The sequence below is a fragment of the Nothoprocta perdicaria genome, unplaced genomic scaffold, assembly GCF_003342845.1.
Source record: "Nothoprocta perdicaria isolate Ctin4 unplaced genomic scaffold, notPer1 scaffold_22, whole genome shotgun sequence".
NCBI lineage: Eukaryota > Metazoa > Chordata > Aves > Tinamiformes > Tinamidae > Nothoprocta > Nothoprocta perdicaria.
In genome coordinates, this window is record NW_020455415.1 from 5025751 (window position 1) to 5033513 (window position 7763).

Below are 7763 nucleotides of genomic sequence, written 5' to 3' on the forward strand. Positions count from 1 at the left end.
ATTTGTGATAAAAAATGTCACATGTCATACACAATGGGGCAGAAACATTTGTAGAAAGTATCTGGAAAAAATCTTTGCAGGTCAAAGTATTAGGATTTCAGCATGTCAGGATTTCCACACTTACACAAGTGACCTTACAAGTGAATCAAATTACATCACTTTCCTGGGTGGGAAGAGATGGGAAAGGAAGGATAACACCTCCTAACATCCAGCCCCCAGTGGCAGCTTCTTTGATGAGGAGTGCTACTGAGTTCATAGGACTGAACACCAAGATTGAATATGGCCTCTTTTCATAACCAAGTTTATAAAATAAAAGATGCAAACTCTGAAAACTGAGGTAAAAGTGTTAATCTGGAGAGTTACTGAAGCCTCACAAAGCTCTTTCCTACAGAAAACAGCCCTGACTTAAATATACCATCGATGCTACTGCCCTGCATCTCGTCTGATGATTTATTTCAGTGCACTGCAAGTGAAAAGTGGTTTAAGGCATTGGATTCTTCACAAAATGCATTGACTGGATTCCATTTTTCTTCTTTCACCGTATCAAGGTGCTGGGAGAACATGATGGGGAACCATTTTTCACTTTGATAATTAATACAAAAGACTAGGGAAAATTTCCTTTAAGTTCAGCCCTTATTTTGCTCCCATGCATCTCAACTGTGTGTTCACAAACTGGAAAGAAATGATTTTAGGAGGAGATTTAATTTCGATGTTTCCATTAAATCAAAGCAAAAGCATTTCTGTTATTTCCAGAGTTTTCTCAACATTTAAAGTGAAACAAAATGTTTTTAAAGAAAGGTAGAGAAAGGAAAAAGCCAGTGGTATAAGTGACAAATCCAAAATACTTCAGTCAAACTGTTGAGAGAAACATAGGGACTTTTCCAGCTTATTTGCTGAATAATCTCAGATCAAATACATTTTGAGATACTCTGAAGTATTTATCACATATTTTAATCACTGAAAATGGAGTTTTCATCCAAAAATTGTTGCCCAAGCTTCTTAGGAGAGACTCCACAGTGTGCCCTACCAGGGCCATTCATGTCCCACTCTGCTCAGTGGGAAAGAATTACTCCACTGCAACGTATCAGATGAAAGGAATAGGTGAATTCCTATTTTAGGGGAATTTTGGGGAATTTGAGGCCCCAAAATTTCCATCCAAAAGAACTGAGGAAACTCATGGACTTCAGACGAKAGCCAGTTTTGGTTGTATTGACAATTACTGAGGCCTTTAGGCTTAAAATGTCAGTCTGGGAGAAAAAAATAATCTTGTGAATGGATCTCTTTATGAAATAACCAACACTTTAGTCCCACTGGGGTTGGGAATAACCCAGGAAGAAGGGCTATCCCACCTTGATTTTGCCCTTTGTGGGCTCCAGACATCTGAGTCAATGGAAGAAAAAAAGAAGTGCGAATGGAAAATAAAGAAGGTGTATTTTTTGGTCACAGCAAAAACATCTCACTCTTTGAGAAAAGAGCTCTACCATATGAACAGGAACTGACTCAATGGCATCGTCAAGGATGCGTGTTGGTATAGTGGGTGGACCTGATACTGCAGTGGGCAGAGTGGCTGAGAGAGGAAGGGTGGCAACACAATCACCGTTTGAACAAAACCAGCTTAGCAGAAGGCTTGAGGCACAGGCARAGTCCAGAATGTGTCGTAACTATCTTCAAATTAAAGAAACTGAAGAAAAAGAAACTCAAGAGCAAGAGAGTCTTTATCTGTTCACCTCCTACTCTTGATATATGAAAGTCAGACTATGCCTATAGCTTGAAATGGGACATGAGATGAAAGAATAGGCAGAGGGGGTCAGTGGCACTGTGCTGTTTGCACAAAAAAAGCAAGAGTTTCAACAAATATTTCTGCTTTGGCTGTTAGAGTGATGGCAGAGTTTAGATACTTCCCCTAAATTATACAAATCTGAAATTCATTCTAAGATTTGTCCATGCACCAGTCAATCCTTTACGAGGGAAGAGCATTTGATTTGGGAAGAGCAGGATGATCATGCAGTTGCTTATAGCAATAGCTATGCCCAAGAGTCCTTTAAGGAAATCCATGTTCTCTGTATTCTACCATGGAAACTAAGGGAATGAAATCTTTGAACGTCTTTCAAAGTAGCCTATTTTGGCTCTTATGTGACTTTGAGTCCTCAGAGGAGTAGGGAGGTTTAGGACCACATCCTGAATTTATAGATGCAAGTCTCAACCCAAGCACCTCCATTCTCAGAGCTTAAACTTTTCATATTATATTTCCAGCAGGAAATAACTTGAGTCTTTCTTGAGATGTTTCTCGTAAGTGCCAGTAAGCATCCAACTCTGAATTCCTTCCATAACTTAATAAAACTAATCACAGCACATGATACAGCAACTTTTCTTCCTTCGTCTGACTGTAGCTTCACTCTGAACAATTGCTTCCTTGATCAACAAATAACCAGTTCCGCATTGTTACAGGTTCTGATGTGACCTTTCCCGTAAAAACACCCCGAAACGAGCAGGATGTGATTAAGCAAATTCCCTCTCAATATCATGTTTTCAAAATCCTCGAAGATGAAAAGGTACCGGCAGCAACTCTACCTCCAAGCAGACTCACCTCATCTCCTCAAAATTCCCCTGAGCCCTCAAATGAACTCTGGCATCCTTTTACCTGCAGCCTTGCTAAGGACTAGGCAATCAGATCTTTTATGACCTAGGGCTTATCACAGTCTTTGTCCTCCTTCCAACTCCTGTTTACAATTGTTCCAGGCCCTCCTCACCCATTGCTGCAAGCAACTTCATTCGCTTGCAAAATAAACCAAGTCCTAACTGATAAATCAGGAATCTCTAGAGGGAAATAGAAATGAAAGAYGAGGTAGAGAAGGAGTAAAGGAGCGGACATAGAATCTTGTTAACGTTCTAGGAATGAAGAAGAAACCAAATCCTTCWCTTGGATCAGCAGCTAGCCATGACAGCAACTGCTGGGGTACAGGATATAGGTGTGAAAGAGCAGAGGTGGGGTTTCCAGAACATCCAGCATCACTATTAGCAAAGGATATGTCCTTCATCTAGCTCCTAAAGAGTTTCTCAATTAAGGCACACAGTGAAATGTCGGCAAGAGGAGGCCAATGCCCCAGTCCATAACTCTCCATAGCTAAACCCTTGATACAAAACAGAGCAACTCTGATGAGCTTCATAACCAAGGAGCAGCTTCACAGCATCTGTGGGGAAATTTGTCCTTGCCTTACCTATGATACTGTATGTTTTGGTGACTCTAAAACTTTCTGCTGATCAGTCATCCTTCTTTGGGTCTCATCTTCATGAAAGCATATAGGTATAAAGATGYACTTTGCCAATAATGGCACAATTCGTCCTCTCTCTTGAGGAACTGAGTCCTACTAGATCGATGGCAGAGGCATTGAGAGAGGGTGGTGCATGTATGTGTACAACAAAATCTAAGAGAGTGTTTATTTTATCTTGTGACTGCATGAAACTATTTAAAATGTGGATTGATAAAATGCAAATTCAAGGAGCTATGATCTCACCATCTCCAGGAAGATGCCTGTTCTTAACTCATAAATGTAACTCAGATATAATGATATATTAAGGCAATGAAGAGAAGGAAGTAGAATGGTGGGGGCAGAACAAGCACAACTGAAACTGGACTGCACCACTCTGTTGCGTGACAACAGCCTTTTTGGCTGGAACATAAATATGATGTTCTTCACTAGCAGTAATTTGATGGAATTTACTTCCTTGATGATGAGTACAGACATTCAGTTTTGYAATCATTTTTGTACAATATTTCTATTTATAAAATAATGACATTTTGTCCCCTTGTCTAAAAGTTCCTCTCCTGTTCCTCCTGCTACATCTCTTTCACCCAACCATCTGAATGCACAGAAGTGCATTAAACAATTGGACTGTTCTTCTCTTTGCCATAGCTACTGCCTCATTCTTTAAAATTATTTCCCTAGAGAAGAAGGGCAGAATGAAGAGATCCAGCCTTAGGAGAGATTTAAGGACGGATACAACACGATTTCCATCCACTCCCATACTTCAGTTAGAAACCAAAGGCCCATTTGCTCATTGCTAGCTTCCACTTGGAAATGACCCTTCGGTCACAGGCAGCATCACTTAAGGAATATCACTACCTCAGACATTAAGTATTACAAATAACTGTAATGAAAGAGCCCTGTTTTTAGGAAGCTTCATTAAAGGAAATGAAGATTCATGTTGTTGAAGATGAAGATTCATCTAAGGGATGCTGGCAAAGGCAGTCTAGGCCTCAGTAGTTAGCTGGAGGTCCTTGAAAAGAATCTGGGATATGTCAACTTGTAGATCTCCAGAGATGAAATTGTTGATGTTAATGCAATTGCAGAATCCCATCGTGCATGACCATCATGCATGTTTTAGAGCTATTTCTTTTGGCAATGCAATTATATCTGTCATTAAAAAGAAGGACTTCTCTATGCTGTCTGSTGAGAAGATCTATTGGGCACGAGCTCTCAAGCTAGATGTGCCTTCAGTCTGCTTTATTRTTATGGTCCCTATATTCCTATGGTCTTGCACACACAGATGGACATTTCTGACCAAAATCTCTTGAGATTGTTGAACAGTAGGTTTGATTATCAAGAGGGGGATCCTGATAAAACACGGCTGAAGCAACATAAAATTGATGTCATTGCAAAATACRATAATTCACAGAACTTTAGGCAAAAGACCTTGTGATGGCAGGAACATAAGGGGGATTTACCCAAATCTGTTCTGGAAAGGAAGTATTCCACTCTTCTAATCAGCAGCACTAAAGAAGAGAGACAACACTTAAAAATCTAACTTATTTCCTTGTATGTTGTAAATGCCTAATCATGCTTGCTCTTTGCATCAACTACATGAAGATGGAAAAGTTTGCACGTTTTACTGCTAGAAGCCAGTCCATCTCTTTTCCTTTTACTGTACCACACCTGATACCTCAAAATAGACACAGTGCAAACACCTTGTTTTTTTTTCTCATGAGTCAGTTGAAGGCTCATAAGAAGTTGAGTATCAAGCTGAGCCTCGATTCTGGTAAATGTTACTTCTTTCAGTAATGYCACTTGACTGCTTTACTCATTTGTGGAGGCCAGCCTCAAGGACAGCAGCAGAGAATGTGCTTGTCAGTAGTTAAGGAAACTATGCAAGAAAAATAGGAAACTGCAARTGCATAGCTAGTCAGGGATTAAGGAGCTTATTGGACTATTCTGCATGTGATCACTTACTCTGTTGGTTGAATTGCAGCTGCACTCCATGTGCTCTCATGCAAAGCTGGAATTGTGTCTTGAGGGGTAGAGGTAGAAATATAACTTGTTGCTGTTGCTAAGATAAGCTGTTTTTCACATATTTAACATGAAAGAAATCTCATGTCTCTCAATATGCTTAAAGCTAAGCCTGTGCTGGATGATGGTAGCCCACAGCTGTCTCTTAAGTACATTTATTCARTAAGTACTTTATAGCACTAGGACTTGCAGAATTATAACAATTGCTGGCACTACAGTAATGACCAGTTGTTAGCGATGACCTAGGTTCCCTATTTAACGAAGATAATTATCTGCACTCTTAAACTGAACAGCACTTTTGTTGCAAACCTGAAATTGCAGTAAGGAGAACAGCTGATGCTGGGAGCACAAGAACCACAGATAACTCTGTTCCCACAAGGCAGTACAATTTTATTGCACTGATTTATTGATGAATTTGTTGTGTCATTCTCTGGGTTCAGACCAGAGAGGACAACAATGTGACAGGTCCCCAGAGCTCCTTGCCGTTAGCTCAGCTTGCCCAGCTGCCTGTGGTTACCTCCTCCCCAAGCAGTTGGACTCCTTCCATCCCTGCCTTCCAACTGACAAGGTTGTGCTGCTAGTGTTCCCTTTCATCAGACACACCTGATCAGTTGGATCTGTTTTGAGAAAGGCATAAAGTCCTGGAAAGGCTGAGGGGCCTCAGCAAATGAAGAGGAGGAAGAGACCTGGTCTGAGAAGCAGGCAGGGCTTAATGCTTTGGGGAGAAGGGGTGTCACGGAGAATCTCCTTGAGCTTTAGAGCATCAAGCCAAAGCCCTCCTGGTTCGCTTTTGAGCTTATGAGAGTCTTGGGAAGCTTTTGGAGCTGGAAAAGGCAAGCAGATCCCCAGGGAACACACCAAGTTGGTTACGTCCCTGCCAGAGGACGCAGTGAGGAAGGAACAGATGTTTGCTGTGCCCTCATCCTTGCCATGCCAGCCAGCACAGGCAGGAGGGGTGACAGTTTGCTCAGGTCATGAGAGATACACTGTCCACTTGCAGAAAGAGGAAGGAACAAATTTTAATCTCAGTAAGGAAAGAGGCTCCAGCCATGTGCATTGGTCACACAGGTGCTGATGAGGACTTTTATTAAGGAGTTGGGGGAGTTACTTGAATGAAACAATGTGTGTCATCTGGAGCCCACGTGAAAGATAAGATACTGGTTTTGACTTCTGAGTGCAAACTGAACAGCAGGCTGCAGCTSCAGGAGCTGCAGCTGGAAAATGACTCCAGTGCCACCAAAAGCTGAGCACAGAGCTAGAGTGGCTGTCTATGTGCCAGCAATGAAGCAAGGGAGGGCTCCAACCCCCGAACATCCTGAGTTTGGCTGATCAGAGCCCAGAGCAGTGAACAGGATGAGGAAGGAGAAACTGCTGACCAGACAGGCAAGGGAAGCATGGACTTAGGGAGAAGTCCATGAGCAGGAGAGAAAGATGCTTTAAAAAGATGATAAAGAAGAAAAGTTGGGAAAGGGCTTGTCCTTCGGGATCAGTAGGAGTTGTGAAGGTGCTGTGAGAGCAGGCATGGGGATCCTCTCATGGAGGTGAGCAAGGAGAACAACTGCAGGGAGCTGGCAGAGAGCTGCCACTTGGACACTGTCTTTCATGCAAGGAAAAAAATTACCAAAAATCTCCCAATCTGTACTGCACAGTCCAGTGTTTTTAAGACAGACTCTTGACTTTCAGCCTTAACTCATTTTTTCCTTTTTGGGGATTTGTCTTTGTGTGAACTTCCTCCATCTCTGGCTCCTTCTTTGTTGTTATTTTCTTCAGGGCAAAGGAAATTGCAGTTTTCTTCTCCTGGCTCYGTGTCCTCTACCTTGTGTGTTCTTGGTCTGTGCTACCAGCAGCTCTCAAGAGAGCTACAGCCTTTGGGAACCTGACAGCAGTTCTTGTTGCTTGGTCTCTGTGTGCTATGAGGAGACTTCTCAAACTGTGAGTCCTGAAATCAGTGGGGTACTCATTTGGGTTAAGTGGGGAAGGATTGGCAAAATTGCAAAGAAGGAAAGGTGGCAGGGGGAAGGAGGTGGGAATTACATACCTTAAGCCCTCTGTCCAAATTGTGCTTTTCAATGTTTATTCCTTCTTCTAGGAACAAATATTTCAATGGAAACGAGCAAAATTCAAAGCCCTTATGTTCCAAAAAAAAAGTTTATTTAGCAGAATTTAGCTGTTCAAAATACATAAAACTGAGTGTGGTGGAAGAGGATATATAAGCAGGCCTGACATTCACAGTTCAAGGCATTTAGGAAATACAGGTGTTCTGGGAAATCCCTCAATAAAGCACCCATTTCTGATCCGACTGGCACTCTCTGGGCAGTTTTCCCATTTTCCTAGTGCTTTCAGGCACTCACTGGAGATAAGCAAGGAACAGCTGCAGAAAGCTCCCACAAGAGATGCTGCATGGTGAAGTGCTGCTCTTTCCTAGGAAGATAAGTCCTTGATTTGAAGAGGTAGGACTTGCACACACTCAATTGCTTT